This window comes from Chelonoidis abingdonii, chromosome 23, assembly GCF_003597395.2.
Source record: "Chelonoidis abingdonii isolate Lonesome George chromosome 23, CheloAbing_2.0, whole genome shotgun sequence".
Classification (NCBI taxonomy): Eukaryota; Metazoa; Chordata; order Testudines; family Testudinidae; genus Chelonoidis; species Chelonoidis abingdonii.
The window spans coordinates 16296785-16322850 of NC_133791.1; positions in this window are offsets into that span (position 1 = coordinate 16296785).

The following is a 26066-nucleotide window of genomic DNA, read 5'->3' on the forward strand; positions in this document are numbered from 1 at the left end:
AACAGTTCTCCAGAGCCAGGCACACACAAAAGCGGGGCTGTTAGATAAAAAAACCTCCCTTCCTTTGAACCATTGTGTGTCCCTCAAGCCATTTCCAGGCTGTGTTGCCAGTTCTCATGACTTTACCGTGAGTCTCATTGTATCAAGTGTGTTTATTAACGCTCCAGATCCTGAATTCATGTGAATGTGCATGAATATCTGCATTCATTTTTTTCATCCGTTTCTGGCCCTGGCGGCTGCAATGAAAAGCTTGGAAATGTGACCCCCTCCAGGCTCTCACACCATCAGGCCAATTAAAGACACCCCAACTGCAGCACTTTTAAGATCTTGTGATTTCTAAGCCAATCTCACAGTGGGTTTGGGGGTCTGACTCATGCTCTGGAAGTGACAATGCTGGTGTCAGGAGTCTGGCTCCCCCTCTGCTCCTTTCACCTTGTTTCTCTCTGGGCGCTGTTGTGCCATGACTCATGCAAACATTCCCTTCAGTCCAGTGTAAGGGAGCAGAACTCTGGTAGCAAGTCAGCCTAGATTCCTCGCTCATCCTCTCGCTCCCAGACCCTCATCGTACGCTCCTGTTGTCGGAGCCACGGTGGTAACCCCAGCTGGGAGCAGAGCCTGCCAATTAGTTCTGTCACTTGTCTGCCAATCCACCTATCCAGAAATGATTCTGACAGTTCTTCAGGAGGAAAGAGAACCGCCCCCCGCAACATAGCCTCGCTGTCCCCCTCTCCCATCCCCCTTGCTCCCAAGGCTTGTCTAATCAGGGTTACAAAGTGTAAATTAAAATATTTCATTAACGGGCAGGGGCACTGGAGAGAGGGATGCCATCAGTAGCCAGAGAAGAGCAGTAGTAGAGCTGGAGCTGAGATGGCCTCCCCTGGGCAAGAATCCTGGTGGGTCATGCAAGTGGGGATGGCCTTACCTGCCATTGAAATGCAGCCACCTCTGGGATGGAACATGGCAGCTGCTCAACAGCTGCCCAGCAATGCTGCACAGCAGTTTAAGTTCAATATCTGAATGTGGCTTCTTGCTCCACAGGACCAGAGGAGCTTGGCAGCATGGGGAAGGTCTGAACCAGTGAACTCCTATTTGTGACTAGGGAGCAACACTGACAGGTTCTGAACAGGTTCCCATCCAGGCCTCCTCAGCCATGGGCTGGTAGCTGCAATGCAACGTGATCTCACAAGTTAAAGAAAGTGTGAAGCTAGAGGCTGGGGGAAAACCCAGCTACTCAGCTGGGCAGCTCCTGTTCCTTTGGCTTCTCCTCCTTCCTTCAAACACCCTACCCATTGGTGCAGCTGCTGTCCCGCTGCTGCAGGGCTCCTGCATGTTCACTCCTGCCCCGTTCTGCGGCTTTTCTCATGCAGTTGCACTTCTCCATTGCTCATGCTTCACTTGGCTCTCGAGCAGCCTGGGTTTTTGCATCCACTGACAACTCGGAACAAAGCAAGGCGGCAATCCAGCAGGTGTGGGAGCTGCCTGGCTGGCTTGCCCCACCTCCCCTCTCCACTCCATTAGTCATGCTGTCATGCTTTCTATTAGTTCCTTTCAATATTTCATAGAGGTCCTTTCCCTTCAGGTAGTAACAATGCCGGGGTCAGCAGAACCCAGGCAGCAGCCGGCGTCTTCAGCCCCACCATCTCCATTAGGTGTTTGCAACGCACGTTATTATTCCTCGCTTGCATTGCACAAAGGAAAAAACCTGGCAAGTCCTTTTTTTTTTTGGTCTCACAGGCTGCTCCAGCATGCTGAAGGTTCACACGTTCTCTCTCGTGTACAAGGAGGAGGGAAATTAGGTCTGTGCTGATGGTGGTAGTCGTCCCACCACGAGCCACTGGGTTCCCAGCAGAACTCTGGTGTAGACCAGTCCCTTTCTCAGTCCTTTGCATAGAGAGGCTGCTGTATAAAGGCTCTTCTGGCTCTTGTGTCTCTGCTAGTAGGGTCAGGATAGAGGCCAACAACATTAACCCGGGAGTACCAGACCTGGTGTACTCTCTGGGACCAAATGGTTTCCCTCAGTCTGGCAACTAATGCAACAGGACATGAGGCATTTGACTTCAGAGTCTGCAGGGTATCACTTTTCTGGATAGGTGCAGAACATCCACAGGGCACCAAAGAGGTTAACCCAGTTAATTGAAAGCTATGGCATAAACGTGAGAAGTCTAGCCAAATAACCACACCCTATGGTTCATCCCTAGTGCAGAACTGTTCTGGACAGCTGGCAAAGCACGGCTTGTTGGACTGATGGCAAAGCAATGCTGGCCGATCAGCATTCTCCGACATGGTGGTGCAATTCCATAAAGGGTGGAAAAACAAACACGGCAGCAGGATCTGTGACAGATGGGTATTGGCAGCAAGCAGCAAACAGTCACCTGCCCAGAGACATGGGACCATGCCACAAAGCATGGAGCCAGATTTAGACTTCAGCGTCTCCAAAGTTTGAAGGAGTTTGGCTGGTGGTGGCTGTCTGAATCCACCTTGTAGGGATGGATATGAGCAGTGAATTTGGGGCCTGCTTCAAACTTCCTTGAAGTTCTGCCTGCTCCCAGGAAAAAACATCCATCACTCCTGTCTAACAGGAGGCCGTGCCTGGCCAGAGCACCTACTGTGACCCACCTAACACAATGCCATTCTGATCCTCCGGAGGTACTGCCTAGCAATTCACCATTACCCTCCATCAAAACCCTGACCCGCACGTATATTTACAGCACCAGGAGGGCGAGAAATCCTTTGTTGTTCTCTGCCTCATTAATCTGACATCTACTTTCAAATCTCACATGAAAACAGCTCTTTTCTCCTTTGTCCAGGCCTCAAGTTCTCTCTGCTAAGTGTCATTGCTCTAAATTTCTAACTGGTTTCATGCCATCCGTAGATTTCAAGGCCAGAAGGGACTGTTCGGATGGTCCAGTTTGACCTGCATATAGGGTTGCCAACTTTCTAATCACACAAAACCAAACATCCCTGCCCTTCCCACTGTCCCTTCCCGGAGGCCCCACCCCTTCTCTTAGATCCAGCCCCACACTTGCTCCATCCCCCCTCCCTCCATCGCTTGCTCTCCCCCACCCTCACTTACTTTCACTGGGCTGGGGCAGGGGTTGAGGTGTGGGAGTGGAGTGAGGTCTCCGGCTGGGTGTGGGGTTTGGGCTCTGGAGTGGAGCCAGAAATGAGGGCTTAAGAGTGCGGGAGAGGGCTCTGGGCTTGGGCAGGGGTGTGGGGGGAGGGCTCTGGCTGGGTTTGTGGGCTCTGGGGTGGGGCCAGAGATGAGGGGTGCAGGGTCCCAATGACTTTTACTATGGTTCTCAGAAAGTGGCTGTTAGGTCCCTGTGGCCCCTAGGCGCATGAGCAGCCAGGGGGCTTGCGTGCTGCCCACTCGCCCACAGGCACCACCCCTGCAGTTCCCATTGGTCGTGGTTCCCGGGCAATGGGAGCTGCGGAGCCGCCACTCAGGGCAAAGCCTCCCTGTTCCTACAGGCCACAGGGACCTGACTGCCACTTCTGAGAGCTGTGCGGAGCCAGGGCAGGTAGGAAACCTGCCTTAGCCCTGCTGCACTGCCAACTGGACTTTTAACGGCTTGGTCGGCACCTTCCAGGGTCCCTTTTCGACCAAGAGTTCCAGTCAAAAACCAGATACCTGTCAACCCTACCTGCATAGCACAGGCCAGCTGACAATTCTTGCATCTAGCTCAACTGCTTGTGCTGGGCCTAGAGCGTATATTTGAGAGACATCCATCCCTGTGCTTCATTTAACTCTGCCTTGACTCACAATTTGTATTAAAGACACTGCGCAAACCAGACTTGCCTTGTGATCTATTACATCATATTAGAACTGACGCTCTCTGAGAGAGGAGACTCTCTAACAACAAAAATTTGCACTTCCACCGCGTCTTTCAGCCAACATTCCCAAAGCACTTTACAGCGATAAATGAATTAAACCTCACGTCACCCGTATGGTACGTAAGTCATTCCGCACACACACTGTTACTAGCAAAACTGTGGCTCAGAGACAGGAAAGTGACTTGCCTCCAGGTCACACAATCAATAGCCGAGCTGGGCCCCGAAGCCAGTGGCCCTGAAGTCCAGTTTCCCTGAAACTCTTCTCCTCCTTGTCACCCCTAAAAAGCTCTAGAACTTTGCTGGTTGGTTAGCAGCAGCTAACAATTATTATATATCATTGGGGACCTCTTATGGTGAATGTGTTAGCTTGGGAGTAGAAGGTGTTCCGTGAAGCATGGAAGCTAGCATTTGTTTGTGGTCTAAATGCTGGCATTGTGTCCATTAGTAGGGCTATTGAAATGCATGTAATAGGAAATACAGGCTACAGGCAGCGTATGTGAAGAGCGTGAAATCCTCACTGAAGTCGGGTAAATTTTGCATGTATTTCAGTGGGGTCATGATTTCACCCAAGGGAGCAAATTGTTTTTATTTCTCTTTTTCCAACCAGCTGACTTGGTTTTGCTTGGTGCAGCCTGAAATAATCCTGAAAGATGCAAGTCTTACCCTCCAGCAGGGAGAATATTGGGTAAAATTAAGGCATCCAAAGGCTGTGGTCTGTACCTTTAAGAGTACGTTCAGAAGAGGTTTACTATGAATGGTTTGTTCTTTCTGAATAGGAAGCTGAGCATAGAAGTCGTGTCTTCTATGAAAGCCAGAGCGTGACTGTCATTTATGTCCTGTGAAAGGTACTTCAAAGGACGTAAGAACTGCAGGCTGAATCAGAGCAGGGGTCCATATAGTCCAGTATCCTGCCTCTGGCAGTGGCTATGCTTTGCTTTAGCAGGTGTGGAATAATCTGCCTCTCTACCCCAAAATAGGTCTCAGCCTGATCTCTAGTACAAGATGTCATATCCCTTCCAAAACTGCTGTTAGCATGAACTGTTCTAACACTGATATCCATCTCCATGTCCAATCCCTCTTTGAATCTTGTTAATTTCTTGGCCCCACCAACTTCCTGGGGCAACAACTTCCACCCTCTAGTCATCGTGTTGGCTGCTATTTGTAAATTATGGTTTTTGCTTATATAACATAGCCACTGAGAGGTAAAAAGTGCTACTTACCCGAGGTGCCCACCTTGCCTGTTAAGGCTCTAATTCAGCAAGGCACTTAAGCACGTGCCTATTTTTAAGCATACAAATTGTTGCACCGAAGTCAATGCAGCATCTACTCCTATTCCAGTTCTGGGACTCTGCCATGCAATCAGCGAGATTGCTTGGGGGCCTAAAGTTCGGCAATATTTATTGAATCAAGGTCAAAAGCAGCCCTATACCCTACGTGTGACCTGAAATCAAGGGCTTTAGATTGGGTACTAGGAACTATGACCCCAGGTCAGTGCTCTCCCGGGAAATGTAGTTCTAGAATTGCCTGATGGTTTTGTTGCAGGTGTTGTTGTTTGTCTGGGATTGGCTACGTTAAAGAACATGGTTTTACTAAAGGTATTTTTGTATTAAGGATCGGAGTTAAGTTTCCTGGAACAAGGCAAGTGAGTTGTGTTTTTTTTGTTTTTGTGGGTTGGTTTTTTTTTTTTAATGAAGAGAGAGATTTTAATTCTTTTAGTCACAGCATTCTGGGAAATCTCCAGCTAATCCAGAGCGGGTTGAAAAGAATAGTCAGAGCCGGTGACTTCTTGGTAAATTGGGTTTGCTAGAGGTAGTATGAAATCAGGCAAAAATCTGAGTTCAGCACTCAGCAACATATAGGTTAGGTTTTATGACTGATGCTAACTCCTTGCTCTGGCTGGTAGTACTCTGAAATGCTAATGCATTTCTACAGTTTTTAAAGTCATAGAATATGAGGGTTGGAAGAGACCTCAGGAGGTATCTAATCCAACCCCCTGCTCAAAGCAGGACCAATCCCCAACTAAATCATCCCAGCCAGGGCTTTGTCAAGCTGGGCCTTAAAAATCTCCAAGGAAGGGGATTCCACCACCTCCCTAGGGAACCCATTCCAGTGCTTCACCACCCTCCTAGTGAAAAAGTTTTTCCTAATATCCAACCTAAACCTCTCCCACTGCAACTTGAGACCATTACTCCTTGTTCTGTCGTTGCTACCACTGGGACAGCTGAGCTCTTCTCTTTGGAACCACCCTTCAGGTGTGAGGCTGCTATCAATCCCCTCACTCTTCTCTTCTGCAGTCTAACAATCCCATTCTTCAGCCTTCTCTCATAAGTATGTGCCCCAGCCTGATCATTCAGTTTGCCCTCTACTGGCTTCTCCAATTGTCCACTCTTTTGTGCAGGGCCCAAACTGATTACGCCAATGTGGCGTCACAGCTGAAGAGAGGGGAATAATCCTTCCCATCTGCTGGCAATGCTCTACTAATGCAGCCCAATATTGCGTTAGCCTCTTGGCAACAAGTGCCCTGCTCTTCTCAATCCAGCTTGTCATCCACTGTTAATCCCAGGCCTTTTCTGCGCACTGCTGTTCTAGCCACTGGTCCTAGTCTGTAGCAATGCATGGGATTCTTCTGTCTAGTGCAGGGACTTGCACTGGTCGTTAAACTCATCGAATTTTTTGATCCATCCTCCCTTTGTCTAGGTCCCTCTGGATCCTATCCCTACCCTCCAGCATATCTACCTCTTCTACTTATTTGGTAGAAAAAAAAACTGATTACATTAAATTGGTGCAAAAATTGGTGTGTAGACCAAGCCTTAGTCTGTGGAGGGTAACTTTCTTTGTTCCAGTTTCATTGCTGACCAAAGATAAAATTTTCAAAAGTCCCCAAGGGTCTGATTTTAAAGGTATTTAGGCACCTAGAAATTTGGTGGGATTTCCAAATGTGCCTAGAAACGCAGGGGAATTAGGCACTTGTATACCTTTGAGGATATGGGCTTTAGAAAACTATCTCCAGTTAATTTTCAGTGAAACTTAGGCCAGGTCTACGCTAAAAAAATTAGGTCGTCTTAACTACCTTGCTCAGGGACATGAAAAATCCACACCCCTGAGCGATGTAGTGAAGCCGATCTAAGTTCCCATTTAGACAGCCCTAGGTCAACAGAAGCTAGCTACCACCTCGTGGGGAGGTGAATGACCTCTGCCAATGGGACACCTCCCACCAGCATAGGGAGTGGCTACACCGAAGCTCTACAGCAGCGCAGCTGCAGTCTGTCAAGTGATGACGAACCCTTAGGCTCCTCAATGTCTCAAGCACTTTTGAAAATAGGACTCAGGAGCCTCAGTGACTTCGTCATGTTTGAAAATGTTACTCTGGGTGTTTCATAAGCAAAAGGAGAATCTAATTCTGGCTTCCAATGGCGCACATGCAGCCGGTGGGGATTTTCACACAAGTGTTCATTTTTATTTGTCAAGTCTCGGGAACTTGGGACAGGGAGGGGTGATGGGGAAGGAAAGTGAAGCACTCTTATTGCTTCCTACATCTCCCATTCTCCCCATCCACCCTCCACTCCCAGCCCCAAACTTGGTCCCATTGCCAGTCTTGTGATGGACCTCCCCCAAATTCCCTGGGCTGGGTTCATCTCATCATAAACCTAGGGCTCAGCAGTGACCTGATCTGAATCCAGACCTTCAGAGCCCAGAAAGTGGGTGGACCCAGAGTTTTGCTTCAAGCTGCATCTATAGCTAACTGCCCCTGAAATATTCAGCCAGCCAGCCCACAATGGCAGTGTGGTAACTAGCAAAGTGATGGCCACTCTAGCTAGAAGATTCTCTGCTATGTAACCTCTATCTGTCCTGCTTCCTTTCCGCCTTAAGAATCCAGTCTTTCCACCTGCCTCGCTCCCCAACCGCCCCTGCTCCCTGCACCGCCCGCCTCGGAGAGTCAGAACATATATTTAATATGTCTTTATGCCGTGTTACCCCTCTCGTTGCTTTGTCTGCCAGCAGGACTGCACTGTGAGCGAGATGTAGCAATGCGGTTTGTGTATCCTACTAAAAGATATTTAATAAATATGCAAATCACTCCCTGTGTCTCCTCAGGCAGGTGAGGTGTGAGAATAGACTGTAGTTAAGTATTAAATCTATTCACTGCCAAGTACCTCGAGAAGTGGAGCTGAAGTTCACAAAAATAGGAGAAAGAAATCCATCTAATAGGAGCAGGCAGAATGCAGAGTTAACCCTTTGGCTCCCAACCTGGGAGCACGGTGTTGGCAAAGGTGCAGGCATCAGGGCTTGGAGTGCTATGGCATTGCACAGTGCATGCAGTGTGTATGCAGACAGCGTGTCAAAGGCAGATGGTGCATTTCGCAGGAGGCAAATGCATCAGCACTCGCCCTCGGGAGAAATCAACCATCAGCAGAGCTGAGATGGTATGAGCTGAATCATAGAATATCAGGGTTGGAAGGGACTTCAGGAGGTATCTAGTCCAACCCCTTGCTCAAAGCAGGACCAATCCCCTAACAGATTTTTTGCCCCAGATCCCTAAATGGCCCCCTCAAGGATTGAACTCACAACCCTGGGTTTAGCAGGCCAATGCTTAAACCACTGAGCTATCCCTTCCCCCAAAAACAGAAAAGGAAGCAGGAACGGGTCACATTGTTTTCGAGGCATCAGGGAGGGAGCCTATCAAGTCCTGCTGCTTGGCCTGGTCTTTGGCTCATTTACCCTCTGTCTCTCCAGCTGGGCATTACTACGTTACCTTTACCCTTTGGCTGAAAGGGGTTGTGACGGGTTCCCCCCGGGGTGGCACCTGGAACTGGGGTATCACTGAGCCCCCTGACCCACCAGCCTGGGCTCTCTCTCATACTCTGCTGCTGTGACAAGCTGCAAAGCCCTCCCAGTCTGCACTTCCACCAGAATTCACACAGGTAGGGACACACCCAGCTGCAGTCACATGGGGGCTCTCCGACCACCAGCCTCCCACCCTAGGACCCCAGAGCAGTACCATCCTGCCCTGGTCAAATCTGGACAGTATATGAGTTTAATACCCAGTCCGCCTCTCCCTCAGTGTGACGAGGACCATGCATGCTTGTGGTAACCACGCTGAGATTTTCCCCAGACACCTTAGTCAAATGCACATGGGTTTGGATTAAAACATAAAATACTTATTAATTATAAAAAGATAGATTTTAGGTGATAGCAAACAGATCAAAGCAGATTACCTAGTAAATAAAACAAAAACGCAAGCAGAGCTTAACGTACTAGACAGGTAGGATTTGAATTATCACTTAGGGTGAGAATTTGATAAACAGACTGGCAGCTTCTTAAGGCACAAACTGCCTTTGTTTTGCAGCTTGGTTTCCCAGGTTTTCATACACAGGCTAGAAATCCCTCTCACCTGGGACCATCACTTCCCCCCGTTCAGTCTTTGTTCCTCGGGTGTTTCCAGGTGTGGCATTGTAGGGAGTGTGAGGACCATCCATGATGTCCTTTCCCTCTTTTATATCTTCTTCCCACTTTCTGGAGAGCTCTTTTGCTGTGACCTGGGTCAAACAGTTCCCATTGTGTAGAGCCATCTCTGAGAGGTTTCCATTGTACACAGTTCCTGGGGTAATCCTTGTGCTTGTGTGCATTTCCTCCATAAGCCATTAACATTGTTTGGCCTTTCTACTATTGTACCCGAAAGGCTGCTTGTGGGTGTTTTCAACCTCACAACATGTTTCAGTAACACACACGCAGCCAAACTTCATAACTTCGCATACAACAATAGCACATACTATCCAACGAGATATTATTGCCTAGCAGATCAAGACTCTTAGAATGATACCTTACAAGCCATACTTCATGCAAAACATATCCTAATTATAGGACAGTGGTGAATAAAGGGGATCCCAGGGTGTCACAGGAGGATTCTGCCCTTTCCCTAAATGACTTCCAGTGCGACTCTGCTTGAGAGAACGGATGACTTAGCAGAGAGGCAAAGCAGAGATGAACCTAAACCAAACCATCTCCAAATGGTATGGGGCAGAGAATTGAAATCCAGATCGAACCCATCTCTACTACAAGAGACAGAGTCTTCTACCTCTACCACGGTGCTCTGAGTACAGGCTTAGTTGGTAGCAACCAAACATCACTACCAGGTCCTGCATGAATTAGGTAGTGAGCAGCCTAAACTAGACACTGTTCCCTTCACCTCTCCCCTGATCAGAACCAGCCCAAATTCCAGGTTTGAATTTGTGAAACCAACACCGCTCCAGGCTTAGCTTAGCTCAGCAAATGAGTTGGTGGTCTCAGTCCACCTTGCTGACACAAACCTAGTCCTCTAGCATCCATAGTTGGTGCCCTACTCATTACAATTTCTGCACCAGTTTTGCACATGGTTTGGATGGACCAGAGATGAGACTGGAACGGAGCATGCCTTTCCCACTGCAATCCAATCGCAGGGCAGGTGAGTCAGCAGTGCCACACTGGTGTTTGCTGAATCCTTGTACATCAACGTCGATGTGAGACTCTATCATCGTCATCCATCCTCCAAAGGCCCAGTGCCAGTTCCAGATAGACTGGAATACACTGACAATGCTGCTGTCCAAATATCAGGATTTCAAACACAAACTGCTGCAAAGAATGTCTATCAATCAACAGATCACAAGGGTGACAGCGGACAAATCAAATTCATGTTTTGTTTCACAGTGCATGGTAACTATTATCAGGGCCCCGTTTCTAAGCATTGCTGACATGTTTTCACCAGTTGCCCAATAATACATTTATACAATAGTCTCCTGTGTACAATAGCACACACCTGACTGGATTTATAATTGTGGGAAAGGAAAGGAAGAACCCTGTTTAAAACTTGTCTCCTGGAGACTAGCACCTTGTAAAACATGCTTGTTAATCTCAGATGCCAATGTCCTATGCAAATCTCACTGTCTTGTTTACAATTGATAAGGAGAAGAGCTTCATCATACACTGATTACATGTGTGAACTGAGCTTCCAACAGACCATCCACCTTCTCTCCATCTGTGTTCCTGGGAGACAAGATTTAAGAGTGTCAAAGAAAGAAAAAAGCATGCAACAAATCCATGACTATCTAATACTTTAGTGTCGCCACCACGCTACACACCAGGACCTCTTCCAAGTTCACGACAGCAACTGGGCTAGAAACTCAGATCTTCCTTCTCCAAAAAGTACAAGGCCCTACCTCCTCAGCTTCAGCCTCTCCTGGTCCCCAGTGGGAGGGGGCCTAAGATACACAATCAAGCAGAGAGCTGTGTTATGTGTGCACAGTAACCTGATCACAGCAGTGCTTCCCAATTCAATATTGCTTTTCAGCCAAGGATCTCAGACAGTGGCGTAGCCAGGTTCTAAGAGCAGGGGGAGCAAACATCAAAAAGGCACCCCTCTTGGCTCCTCCTCTGGCCATGCCTCCTTGGCTCCTTCTCTGGCCACTCCCGCACCCCCACTCCTTGGCTGGCTCCTCCGGCCGTGCCACACCCCCTCCCCATGGCTCCTCTGGCCATGCCGTGCAGCCCCCGTGGTCCCCCCCTGGCTCCTCTGGCCACACCCTCCTCCATGGCTCCTCCGGCCGCACTGTGGGCTGCCATGCTGCACACCCTCTCTCTCCTCCAGCCATGCTGCCCCCACCCCATGGCTCCTCCGGCCACGCTGCAGGCTGCCATGCTGCCCCTCCCTTGGTCTTCCGGCCTCAGGTCCCCCCCATGGGTCCTCCGGCCGCGCTGCCCTCCCATGGCTCCTCTGGACGTGCTGTGGGCTGCCATGCTGCACCCCCCCCCTCACTCCCCCTATCATGCCGCCCCCCCGCCCTTGCCTGCAGGAGCCCAGTGCCAGTGTAACGACACAAACAGCTCTTGCTCCCAATTCCCTACTTTGAGTGTACTGAGCATGCTCACCCGGACTGAGTATGCCCAGTAACCTTCGCTGTCGCCACTTTCCTCTCTCTGCCAGCCCGGCAGGCCAAGCTTCAGAGCACAATATGAGTCCCACCCGCTGGCACCATGGTAACCCCTAACTAAGGCACTGCTTTTGGGGAAGTGTGCTGAGGGGAAGCGGCTGCTTCCCCTGCACCCCGCTAGCCACGCTACTGAACTCAGAATGCTTTATAAGTCTGAATTAAGCCATTTGTCCTTGTCAGGGCAAATATATCTATATTTCCCCTCAGTGATCAAGCAAGGGCACCTACCCTAGGCATCTGGGTCCTCAGCTTTTAGCTCTCTTGGATGGAGCTGTGCGTCCCTCTCTCTTCCGATTAGGGTATTTCCAGTTGAACATTTCCCTGCATACTCTGTGTTACCCCTAGAAAAAGACAGGCTGCCTAAGCAGGTTGTTTTGCCTGTTCTTCAGAGACAATGTACAGTGTAATTGACACAGTGAAGCTACCATATAGCTATTTCTAAGCAAGCACATTTTATTCTTAAGGTAAAAGCAATCCAGGGAAAACATTAAAAACAATAAAAGAACCTACATGCATGCGAACAAGCTTACCAGAGCTCACCCTAACTCTAGCAAGAACTCTGTTTGGTGATTAGCCTTTCAAACCCCAGACAGGGGTTTTGCCTGCAGTCACAAGTTCATCACAGCTTCAGCTCATAACAAACACCCTCATGACTCCTTTATCCAGTTTGGGCCTTTGAGGAGACCGTGACCAGGTAATCAGTCAGAGGATGGTTTTCCTGATCAAGGCAAAGCTTCAAAAAGCAAGGTCGGTCATTTGAATTCTCCTTGCCTCCAAGTGTTTTCCAATAAATCAATTTGACGCGTGTTGTCCCCCAAAGTCCTCAGATGTTCCTAATACTTCCCAGGAGAGTTCATTAGTCAAATCTCCTAGAGAAGTTACACAGAATTCCACAGTAACACAAACAATTGCAATTTTAATACAACGGACTCCTGAAATTCTTAATTCCATAAGGTTTGTCCAGGATATTGTCTTATCTGTCACACTCCTCTGTCCCCCAGGAGGTAAGCTATCAAATTGTTCATTCACCTGCACATCCACCAATGTAATATACATCATCATATGCCAGCAATGCCCCTTTGCTATGTACATCGGCCAAACTGCACAATCCCTACATAAAAGGATAAATGGACATAAATCAGATATTAGGAATGGCAATATACAAAAACCTGTAGGAGAACACTTCAATCTGCCTGGACACACAGTAGCAGATTTAAAGGTAGCCATCCTGCAGCAAAAAAATCTTCAGGACCAGATTTCAAAGAGAAACTGCTGAGCTTCAGTTCATCTGCAAATTTGACACCATCAGCTCGGGATTAAACAAAGACTGTGAATGGCTAGCCAACTACAAAAAGCAGTTTCTCCTCCCTTGGTGTTCATACCTCAACTGCTAGAAGAGGGCCTCATCCTCCCTGATTGAACTAACCTCGTTATGTCCAGCCTGCTTCTTGCTTGCATATATATATATCCGCCTCTGGAAATTTCGACTACCTGCATCCGACAAAGTGGGTATTCACCCACGAAAGCTCATGCTCCAATACGTCTGTTGGTCTATAAGGTGCCACAGGATTCTTTGCTGCTTTTACAGATCAGACTAACATGGCTACCCCTCTGATAATCGTAAGACAGTAGCACCCAACTGAGATCCACTACTCATACTAAGAGACAGTGTCAGCTCTCAGTAGTTTACAGTCTAATGAGACAATACAGACAGAGAAGTTACTACTATCCCTCATCTAAAAGGATGGTCCACTGGTTAGGTCCCTAACATTAGACTTAAGAAACCTGGATTCAATTCCTTGTTCTGCCCCAGACTTCCAGTATGACCTTGGGGATGTCCCTTATCTGTCTGTGCTTCGGTTCCGCAACTGTACAATGGAGCTAAACACTTAGACCACAGTGCAACAATCAGGAGTGTGTGCATGGGGCAGGGGTTATATCAGAGTGGGGGAGAGCAAACAGGGGCAGGGAGGGTTAACCCCATGCTGGCCAGGGCTTTTGGCAAGGCATAGAATGAAACCACCCAGTGTGGGCAATGTTTTTTTCCTGTTCAGTATAATGCGACCATGTAACACAGGCTGCTGCTCTCACTCCATCACATTTTAAATTGAAATTCCTAGGCGAGAGGCAGTGGTGAATGCAGTTCAGGAAAAATAAATTCCCTTTACAGGAAGCTTAATCTTTGCAGCTACCCAAGGTTCCACTCCCCTTCCTATCCTCCACTCTGCTATGCCCTGGGTACTCTCCCCCTCCATACTTCTCTTGCTTTAACGATGACACACTAAAATACTGTCTCATGCAGTCAATTCTGGGCTTATCAGAGTTTTTGCCTCCATTCTACCTGCATATTTATCAGTCCTTATGCCCCGGGCCCTTCTACTTCAAAGAATATAAAGACGAAATGTGTTTAGTGATTTTTCTAATATTTCCAAATTGTATTTTCAGACTATACTTTTCAAAGGAAAATACAATCTCCAGCTTGCCCTGAGCTGAATAAAAGCACCCAACGTGACTACAGAGCCATGGTTACAGCAGGGGACCATCTGTGGAGCAGAAGCAAGCACACTTCATGGGACAACCACAACCTATTGCACACAGGGACAACTGTGCAAATAACTGACCTTTTGGTTCGATGACCAACCACCACCAAAAAAGTACAGGGGGTGGGGGGGCAGGATATTGTTTCAGGTCAACCCGAAACAAGAGAAGTTCTTTTGAATTTTTCAGAGAACCTCAAATTTAATTTCAAGGCTAACAAAAAACATTTTGTTCAACTCCGAAAGAAATGTTTCATTTTGTATTTGAGAGATTTTTAAATCTTTAAAAAAAATATTCAAAATGAAAAAAAAAATCAAAAAATGTCAAAATTCAACATTTAGATTTTTTTTTCTGAAATTTGATTTCTGTTATTTTTCTCCCAGCTGAAACAATCTGGGGAATTTGATGTAACTTGGGGAAATGTTGTTACAACCTCAATGTGAGGGGTTTTGGGGGGAAATTGCATCCAAAATTTTTTGCCCTGCTCTACATGTTGGGTGGCAGGACAGAGGAGAACGCAAGCTGAATGGCCGTCACTTGCAGCCTACAGAAGGGTTCGTGAGTTTATTGGAAGGTCCAATGGACAGGGCCTGATTCATCTAGAGGTCTGGGGAGCTGGGTGCCATCCCCACCTCTTTCACTGATCTGAGGTGTGACTTTGGGCAAGTCACTCCCTGTCTCTGTGCCCGCTCTCTGCCTTTTCATTGTCTTATTATTTAGTGACGTTCTTTGGGGCAGGAACTGTCTGTCAGCGTGTACAGCACCAAGCACCACAGGAAGGTGCAAAAGTCCCACAGTGGCAGATGTGGGATAATCTCACATGAGGTCTCATCATGATCTCTAACATCTAGAGGTCAGTTTAAGCCCTGAAGCACAAGGTTTAACATCCCTTCTAAAATGCTTGTTATCATGGGCTCTAACTCTAGATATTCAGATTCTCTGTCTAAACAGCCAATTCAATTTTGAATCTTGCTAAATCTATGACCTCATCAACATCATGTGGCAGTGAGTTCCACAGTCTATTTTTCTTTGATCCAGGGCTTTGGAGCTGTGCTCCAGCTCTGCTCCAGGCAAAAACCTGCAGCTCCACTGCTCCAGAGCTGCTCCGTGCTTCAGACTCCGCTCCAAAGCCCTGCTTTGATCAATATTGAATTTGCCACCTTTTAATTTTAATCTATGTCCCCTTGTTCTTGTGTTAAGTGAGGGTGAAAATGGAAGATCCCGCCCTACCTTCTCTAGGGCTTCAATATTTTAATCGACTCTTATGTCCCATCTTATTCATCTCTTGGGGAAACAAATCAAGTCTTTTCCATCTTTCTTCATAGGACAGTTTTTCCTGGTCCTTATCATTCTCTAATCCTGCATTATCTTTTTGGAGATGGGGGGTGACCAGCACTGCACACAACATTCCTGCTGAGGCTATATAACAGCATGACGATATTTTCCATATTATTCTCCATCGCAGTGCCCATGCCTCGTAACAGGCTGTTCACATATTTGACCAGAGCTTTGCACGGAGCAGAGGTTTCTATTAAACTGTTTGCAATGACTCCCAAATCCCTTCCTTGACCTGGACAGAGGAAGAAGGAAAATCTTTTTGGGTACCCCAAGCTGCACACAGAGTGAGGGGACACAGGCCTGGTCTCCACACAAAGCTCACCCCCAAATGACGCAGTCTGTAACAGTCTGCATCTGAACTGGCAGCGTGTCTACAGTTCAAGGTGCAGTATCCAGAAAACAGAGTGGAATGTATCTCCTTCCGCTTCTAGAGTGACAGGATGCAACCAGCACGTGGCCCACCAAAACGATCCCTCTGGGGAGCTTTCACTGTTGCTGCAGAACTGAGGGGCCTTGGCTGTTACATGGGAAAGCCCCACACAGCCTAAGCTTACAGAATTCAACCTCGGAAGGATGAAGGCTCAGAGAGGAGCTGCTGGAGTGGCCTCCATGGGCTATACCTGAGTGGAGCCAGAGGGCATCTGATGCGGGTGGGACATTTGGGAGCAGCTGTGTTTGGTCCTTATCCCACAGTATAGACCCGTTATCCAGGCTCTGCTGTGTGGTGATGCCCATGGCACGGGCATGCAAACTGAACTGAGACTGCACCTTTAAAGCACTCGCCGGGCTCATGCCTAAGCAGAGCGTCTGTTCCACAAAGGCAGCTGCATGTCTTTCCTAACTGGTGATCCTTTTTTAAAAAGGGCTTTTCATTAAGACTCCAGCGATAATGAGATCGGTGCGCAGCAAATGAATTATTTTAGCTGCTTTACTCCTTGGGCAAGGGCAGCTTTGAGCGAGTTTCAGCGAATAGCTCATGCAGCCGAGCTCTGCTCAGCCTGCCTGGTGCCAAGCACAGGATGCCAGCTCTCAACTGCATATGTACACACAGGGACTCAACTGATTGTACTGGGGAAATGGGCTGGCTCAGGTGGAAACGTGGCAGGAGTGGGTAGGAAAAGGGGAAAACTCAGCAGAGAGACTGGCTCCTAAAGCATCGTAACAATGAAGAGGAGGACAGGTAGGATGTTAGCACAAAAGGTGCTGGCCTGTAGGCAGTTGCACAGAAGGGGATGAAATCCACAAGGATTTTAAGGCTCAGGGACTGTCCTGAAATTTGTCCAGTGAGTACAGCACCAGACTCTGGGGATCACAGTCCCATCCCTAGCTCTGCAGTGTTCCCAATTGTCATATTTGATGTACTTCCTTAAAGCCCCAGCTCCAGGAGTCATGTGATTATGTGAGAATCTCTGATTGCATTTGTTTTAAAAGAAAGTTTCTAGCCCCTCTTGGTTGCAGAGAAAAATTTGAAAATGTGATCCCAGTGCATGCTAAAACCTCGGGAACCTGAAGGCAGAAACAAGGAGCCCAACCTTTATCATTTTCTAAAATCTCATTCTTTTTCAGCCAGCCAATCTCCTCATTGTTTGGGCTGGCAATACTGCCACTGACTCACTGTGTTACCTTGGTTAATCACAGCCCCGTTCTATGCCTCAGTTTCCCTACATGAACAATGAAACAGGTGCACCTCTGTGAAGCAATGTGAGATGTATAGACAATAGATGGCTACAGAAGTGCCAACTGTTAGTGTTCATAGAATCATAGACTTTAAGGTCAGAAGGGACCATTATGATCTAGTCTGACCCCCTGCACAATGCAGGTCACAGACTCTCACCCACCCACTCCTGTATCAAACCTGTGTCTGAGCCTTTGAAGTCCTCAAATCATGGGTTAAAGACTGCAAGGTGCAGAGGATCTTCCAGCAAGTGACCTGTGCCCCATGCTGCAGAGGAAGGCAAAAACCACCCTGGTCTTCTGCCAGTCTGCCCTGGAGGAAAATTCCTTCCTGACCCCAAATATGGCGATCAGCTAAACCCTGAGCATATGGGCAAGACTCACCAGTCAGACACCCAGGAAAGAATTCTTTGTAGTAACTCAGATCCCATCCCATGTAACATCGAACACAGGAACAGCCACACTGGGTCAGACCAATGGTCCACCTAGCCCAGTACCATATCTTCCGACAATGGCCAGTGCCAGATGCTTCAGCGAGAATGAACAGAACAGGGCAATCATCAAGTGATCCATCCCATCACTCATTCCCAGCTTCCATTGGAGCTGTAGGGACACCCAGAGCATGGGGTTGCATCCCTGAACACCTTGGCTAATAGCCATGGATGGACCAATCCTAGTCCTAAACCAAAGTATGATGGCTATCCTCTTGGCCACTACACAGGGGCCATCCAGAGCTGAAAGTGTGATCTGCTACAGCCAGAGCAAACCAGCCAAGATTCCATAGCCAGGGGCTGTAACAACTCTTTCCTCAGCTCGGAGTGGGCCCTGTAACATACTCTCACCGGTGGGTTACAGAAACACTCATTCAAATCACTGGGAGATCTGCGTGAGGAAGGACTGCAAGACTTTGGTCCTTAGTTTTGTTTTGGAAAGTTTTTGTTCTAATATAATGGTAAGTGTGCTCATCCCCAGGTGATTGTCCACCTGAAATACTGGCAGGTGTGGAGCCACCACCTGCTAGGTAATTCATAATAATCTTCCTTCAGTGCCAGGTGCTCGAGGATAAACTCCAGAAAAGCCCCATCACACCCAGCTCTGCTGCCCTGGTATCAGTGGCATCTGGCAAAGAGATTCAGCTGGAGCCATGTCACCTGGAATCACCTGTGCAGCTCAAATAGTTTTGCCATTTTTTTTAATTACAAAACTCAACAATTGTAACTGGAAACTCTTCTATTTTTTAACCTCCCAAACCGCCCGTGTCTCAGTTTTTGAATGAGTTTCAGATTTTGGAACCCAAGTTATACATAGATGCAGCTTTCTCATTGGAAAGCAAACATTTCTGCCAAAAACAGATTAAAAAAATATGAAAGTGTGTCATTGCTTTTGAAATGTTTGGCAGAAGAGACAGGTCACTACTGAAGGAATGTTGCATTGTGGGATTGGTGCTGGAAGACTTTGTATCCTGCTACAGGTCCATGCACTTCCATACTGGTCTGGCACAGTACCAACAGAACTATATTGGGGGAGGAGTTATGTTGCTCAGAAAGAGAAATAATTATGCTGGCAAAATTGGAGGATTTTATCAGTAGGACACAAAATTAAGTGTGAATACTGTGGTATATTGAAAGCTGTATTAAAATGGTAAGCTATCACTTTAAATCCCCAGGGGGTTTCCTGATCCTGCTTGCAGACTAGGGGACTCTGTAAGGGAGCATGTGATCTGGGTCTTGTGCAGTCAGTCTGCAAAGAGCCTCCCTAGAGCAAAGTGGGGGGAGTTGTTCATCTCTGCCTTAGAGAGCACCCTGCTTTCTCTGTGTGTTTTTGGTTCTTATATGTTAGGATCTGGATTTTAAGAAATAAAGTAGTGTTATGTTGCAACATTCCTAAGAAAGATTATTTTTATGTTTTTATCTAACTTCTGCTTGTATGTTGTGAACGTAACAGCTAGGTGCCAGGCACAGCCAAAAGAAAATGAGTTTTGTACGTAAAATGTTCTAATGTGGAGCAATGTTTAAAGTAGCATTGCCAGAACTGGAACGGAGATCCTCTGATGCTCTGTCCAGGGCATTTTCAATTGTGTTCCATTTTCAAACAGATTTTTCTCTTCTTTTCATTACAAAAATGGACAAATTTTGAAAGAAATCCAAATGTTTGTTTTTTTGGGGGCGAGGAGGGAGGCTATTTTTGGTCAGAAAATAAAAAAGTTTCAAATGAAAAACCTCAAACAGCTCTAATCTCCCACTTCTGAGATCAGCAAAGTTTGACTGCCCCTGTGAAACGTTAGCTAAAAGAACAGAGCGTCTCTTCTGGAATGCTCCATTGTATCGGTAGTGGGGAGGGGAGTGTGAACATGGCAAATGGGCTTTGAGAAATTCAGTAATAATGAATCAAAGAGTCTTTTAAAAGAAGGAACCCCACTAAACAGCAGAGACAAAAGGAAAAGAGCAGACCATACATATGCACACAGCCTGGGGAACTGGGAGAGAGAGACAGAATGAGAAAGAAAGAGGGGAAGGCAGGAGGTGAGCAGATTGCTTTTCATTGAGACCTCCTATCCCTGATGCAAACAAACTCCCTTATCCTGCCCATGACAGTGAGAAAGATCTGAGGGGTGCAAGACCGGGTCAAACACGTTCCACAGACCAGGAAGGGGCTGGTTTCCTGCGGCTAGTACAGGATTGTACCCCAAGGGGCCCTTTGTACTTAATGAAAAAGGTTTAGGGTGGATACCCTCTCAATACAGCCCCTAGCTTTTACATCTAACAGAATGGAGGCCTCCTGACACTCAGGGCTATGCTTTAAGCAAATGACAATCCTATTGCCACAGAAAACAGCCCCTCTTCAAGACATTGGCTCAATGGTTTCTTAGCCAAGCAGCAGAGAGCACCTCCGGCAGGCAATGGCAGTGAACACGCTCGCATTCAGCACGTATTGCCAGCTTGGCCGCAGCCCCAGTGGAATTAGTCAACATTTGGCTAGGGACGCTGAGCCCAAACAAGACAGAGATGAGCATGGGTGGAACCCACAGACTCCATCCCAAGCCAGCCATTCAACTTCCCCAGGACACACCTAGCACGAGCTACTCCCTAAGTGTCACATGGTATATGGAGCGGGTTCCCAAGCCACTTGTTCATCAACATCATCTCCCAGGTGGCGTGGCCAGGTGTCTCCCAAATGTGATCCTGTGAAAAGCAGGTCACCGAGACAAACATTCCAGAGCATCCCTCTGGTGAAGAGAGGGGAGCACCCAGATCCCCCAATTCAGTGCCTGACTCTCAGTGCAAAGGTGCTAAAATGCCAACTGCTCCCATGATCATTCTTGAGCTGGAGGTCGGAAGCAGCAGGACTGGAATGAGCATCAGGTACCTTTAAAGCCTGAGTGGCAGCAGCAGAGCTGGAGTAACAGGAGAGCTGCAGGTCGAGATTGCAGATATGCAGAGCGGTTGTCCTGGCACAGTTGGGGTACCGTGAGTCAGGTTGCAGAGGGAGGGGCATTGGCAGTATTCCTTTGTGCCCTTCCATCAGCACTGAACTCACCTTCACATTTACTGACAGAAGAAGACGACATGCCAGGCGGGAGGGAGAGAATGAAATAACAGCAAAGAGAGATGTGCTTTTCCTTTCAGAGCAGATTGAAGAGACACATGAAACAGAGTCCTGGTCTCTGGTGGATTCTGAGCGCTCACAAAAGACCTCATCTTTCTTCAGCCATCTCCCAGCTGACTTCGTGCTTGTCTCTCGTACAAACCTGGCTGGATTCCATTCACATCCACAGCTTTGGACCAACACAGGACTGTTCTCCCAGAATCCACTGGGGCATGACCTTGGCCCGTAATGGGCAATTAAAAAAAGAATAACGCACTTCGTAGACTTTGTGAAGGGCTATTAAAAAAAAAAAAAAAACAGCAAAAACACCAACCTGTCTCCTGGACTTGGCAGCTCAATGCAAGCTGCTTTCTCTCTATTAGTCCTTCTCATTCTCTGTGACAGGCAGCCAAATAAAACCTGTCACTGGCAGAACCATCTTCTCTGAGATCCCCATAGGACCTCTCTCTTGTCTCAGGCAGTCTGTGGGTCTGTCCCTCTCTCTGCAGGGTCAGAGGGACAGGAGAAAGACCAGCACATGCTATAAAATAAGACTGTCACTGACACTGGCAGGGAAGTGGCAAAGGAACTCACCCACCAACCTCTATTACCCTCAGGAAGGTGACAAATGGGGCGTGACCCAGTGGATACAGCACAGGGCTCAGACTCAGGAGACTTGAGTTCTTGGCACATCTCTGCCACCAACTGCGGGGACTGGCACATGGGCAGTCAGGGCTTGCGGCTCAAGTCCAGTGCCAGAGCTGGAGAGAGGAGTCAAGCCATGTGGAGACGGAGTCAGGGGCCCAGGCAAAGAAGCAAGAACCAGGAGTGGAGGAGGATCTGGCCTAAGGACAGCCGGAGTCAGGGTTTGATGTGGCAGCTAGGCTGGGATCCACCAAGCTGCTCAGATAATTTCCTCCTTCTGGCTTAAGTAGTATGCCTGAGCCAATGGGTGGGGCTAGATGTCTCCTCCAATCACAAACTTTGTGGGTGGAGCCTTTGGTGAGCTGGACCTCTGGTTGCCTCCTTCTCCACTGGTCCCAGGGAGCTCTTGGGTGGTGGCTGCCATCGGAGCACTGCCTGCAGGCCTGGGTTTGAGACCTGCCATCCCTCACCCTGACCGTGGGCCAGATGCATCACCTCTCTGTTTGTGTTTCCTCTTCCACCTATCGAACCTATTTGTGCCTCAGGGGAGGGAGTGTTTTACAGTGTGTCTGTGCAACATCTAGCACAATGGGGCCCTGATCTCAGAGGGGGCTTCTAGGTGCTATTATGCCACCCATAATACAAGCGGAACCCCGGCTTGCCATTGGTGGGTGATGCCAACTGGCAGCTCTGTGACCAGCTCAAGCAGCAAAGGAGGGGAAACCCCATGACTCAGCAGTGGCGATGGGTTATTCAGTCTCTGCCAGGTAGAGTTGCTGCTGCCTTGTGGCTCACCTGACACTAATTCATGGCAGCAAGCAGAATAAAACAACAAAAAATCCTTCCAAATGGATTTTCTCTTGAAAACAAACAGATGAATGAGAACACCCCCACGACTGGAAAAAGAGGCACACATTTTAATGGGCTTGTGCGGGGGTGGGGCTGTCTTGGCATTTGCCTCCCATGAAAGAGCCTGGCTGTAAAGCTGCCAGGGCAGAGTATTACAGGAGGACCATAAAGCCAGCTGTCCCATTCCATTGCTGCTTTCCGTGTGAGTTACGGTGCGATTACCCAGGGTGCTGGGGGTATCACTCCTGATAAGACTTTTATAGGTCTGGCTGTGATAGTCAAGAAAGCAGTAATTAAATTTTAATGCACAAGAAAGCATGTGCATGTGTGTGTTTCAGAAGGAAGCTGCCTCTATAGCTACACTATTTAGGCAAGTCAGCAGTAAAGCCTGGGGAACATTAGGGTGGGCCATTATTGGGGGTTTTATTTGATTTAAGTGAAAGCATATGAATAAAACCTAGAGACAAACGATGCTTTCCAACTCATTATTAGAAAGTATCTCTCCACTCTTACCTGATGGTTAAAGCTGTTTCAATATGCAACGGCTGGTTGTTTTGAAAATTATAACACTTACATAGCCCGATGTAGCATTGAAGGCAGTATGCTCCAGTTGCAGGTAGGTTCCTGGACTAGCAGTCAGGAGGCCTGGGTGGTAGTCGCAAAGCCCATTCTTCCAGTGGAAAAACTGGGGGAAACTTCTTACAGAGACCCTCACAGCTTCTCCTTCCCCACCATGGCTCCACAACAGGAACAACCCAAGCAGAGACAGTCCTGAAGGCTCTAGCCCAGATTTTGCACCAGACCTGGTGTACGCTGCAGTGAGATGTTAGGCGTCTAACCACTCCAGTTCTACATTCACCTCCAGTCCAGCTTGATATTTCCAGTGAAGCTGCTAGTTCTTTACTCATAGGCCAAGGCCTAGCGTATTGACTGACGGTTCTCGGGGACCTCTGAGATGGAGATGGAGGATGAAGGAAGTGAGAATAGGGTTTCCCACACTCCAGAACTGTTCTGGAGTCTCCAGGAATTAAAGAGTATGTCGTGATGAAACCTCCAGGGATACGTCCAACCAAAATTGGCAACCCTAATCTAGAAAGCTCAGACAAGTAACCAAAAGCTTGCTGGATATGCACCCCTCTGCCCAACTGATGCACCATTAACACTAGCCTCTTGCTGGGACTTGTGAGGAATAGTCCCTATTCAGCAGCTGGTCTGGCTGTTTTCCTACTGACTTCTAGCCATTCAAACCAGTTGGGAATTTTTCCACAAAATCTTCTCTTTTTTCCAGTCAAAAATGCCTATTTCTCAAAACCATCTGTGAAGTAGGTTTGGGTTCAACAAATCGCTTGATTAAAAAATATTCATGAACTGAAAGCCCCAAAGAAAATATTTTGTTTTGATGGTTCCAGAACTACTTGGTTTTTTTTTTTTAGATTAATTTTTTTCCTATCTCAAATCAGGATGGAAAAATCAAACTCCCCAGAACATTTGAGGGACAGAAAAGGCATTTCCCGCCAGTTCTAACTGTGGCCTAAGAGGAGTCAGGCTATTCCTGAGGGAAGAGGAGACCCTCGGTAAGATTCATTATTATTATCCTACTTTTGAGTATTTAATAGTCCCTTTTGATCACTGCTGCAAGTGCCGCAAAGGCTTGCTAGCTCCAAAGAGATCAAATGGGAGAAAGATAATGACCAATTTTCAGGTAGTAGGTGCAGGATGTGAGGTGACAACCCAATTTAGTCAGGTGCTTAATCAACGCAGGCACCCTAACTTGCCTCTATTTACAGGGCCTATTACTCCATTATGCCGAGTGCTTTGCTGTCTACAGGCTCCAGCCTTCCAGTCGTTAGGAGGTAGTTATCTCCCCGCAATTTAATTAAAGTCTAGTGTTTAATGATACAATGTGTCACTAATTATTTTTCGCTGGTTGTCAGGATGGGATTTTTTTTTTGTTTTGCTTCTTCCTTTTTGCAGTAAAGCAAAATCTAATTACATCGATTGCAAGAAAAAGGAGAGAGAGAGAGAGAGAGAGAGAGAGAGAGGGGAGTGGGGCCGGGGAGGCACGAATGGGTGAGAGTCCCACGAACAAGAACCATGCTGGAGAACTCTTAGACATGGATAGGCAGAGGGGTGAATGACTGGTCCAGAGATGCACTGTGAAGTCTAGCGACAAAATTCTTCTCACACATTCATCCTGTACGTTGTCTATTGCACAACGTCTTCTGTGCTCGTCTACAATGGCCCCATGCCCAGAACAAGTGCACAATGGACAACAGGGAATTTAAATTGATGAGATCAGGATCCATGTCCCTTTGAGCCAAACGTCTTTCTTCCCTCCAACTTGACTGAACCTGGTCGCTGGCAGTGAAGAACAACTAACCCAGCAGGTAGAAACCTCTCAGAATATCTGGGCGTTCGTGGATAGGTTTCTCTGTCAGCTGGGGATATAAAAGAGTATCGAAACCCAAAATTCTAAGTGTAAACAAAGGACAAAGACTGGGTATGCTGCTTCTACCCAGTCAGATGGGTTTGTTAGTTCAATGGGAACAGAGAAAAGCAGTTAAGGTGTTACTCAAGCACATGCTTTAAGGTTGCCTCAACCTCTATCTCAAGGCAAAGTCAAGCAACCAGTTGGGAGGGGCAAAGAGGTGGAAGGTTGAAAACACTAAAAGACCAAAGAAATGCCTGTCCCTGATTGTAGCACCACCTCACTCCTTAGCCCTCCCACGGGGTACAAAAGGGGTGAGTGCGCGAGCATGCACAGGTATATTTGGGCCTGCTAAGCAGGAGGAGGTGAGAAGATGAGAATAGGGAAGGGGACACAGGGAAGACTCCGCAGCGTCAGAGCTAGGAAGGGGACATGGGGTAAATACTCTGCGGTGTCAGAGCTGGGAATGGAACACTGGGAAACAGACTCCGCCGGTGTGGAGAGCTCTGGATGCGCTTGTTTGGAACTAACCCCACTAAACACCGCATTGCCCACACTTCAGACTTCTGGTCTGCTTTCTGTCTGCGAGACAAGAACCAGGGGAGGGGGTGAAGGGAAAGCCCTCTAACACTGGGTACCTTAGAGTCTAGGTATGTGTGTTATTACAGAAATTAGCATGAACCTTGGGCAGCGTGCCAAGGCACAACACCAGCACTTGGTTTTGTCGCCTCCAGGAGCCAGGTATTTTGGGTCACTATGACAGACTCAAACCAGTGGGGTACAGGAGTCTGGTAGAGGCCAAATATACTAGTCACTGGATGAGTAGTTTTCTGTTCCCTGAGTGACCAGAGGGGTGTACTGGGAGTCATCAGGAACCTGCTAGACAAACAATTAAGACAGGCAGACTGATTAGAACGCCTGCAGCCAATCAAGGCAGGCTAATCAGGGCACCTGGGTGTAAAAAGGCTCTCACTTCAGTTTGTGGGGGGCGTGTGAAGAGCTGGAGCAAAGAGTGCAAGGAGCTGAGAGTGAGAGGGTGTGTGCTGGAGCACTAGGGAGTAAAGCGTTATCAGACACCAGGAGGAAGGTCCTGTGGTGAGGATAAAGAAGGTGTTTGGAGGAGGCCATGGGGAAGTAGCCCGGGAGTTGTAGCTGTCATGAGCTGTTACAGGAGGACTATAGACAGCTGCAATCCACAGGACCCTGGGCTG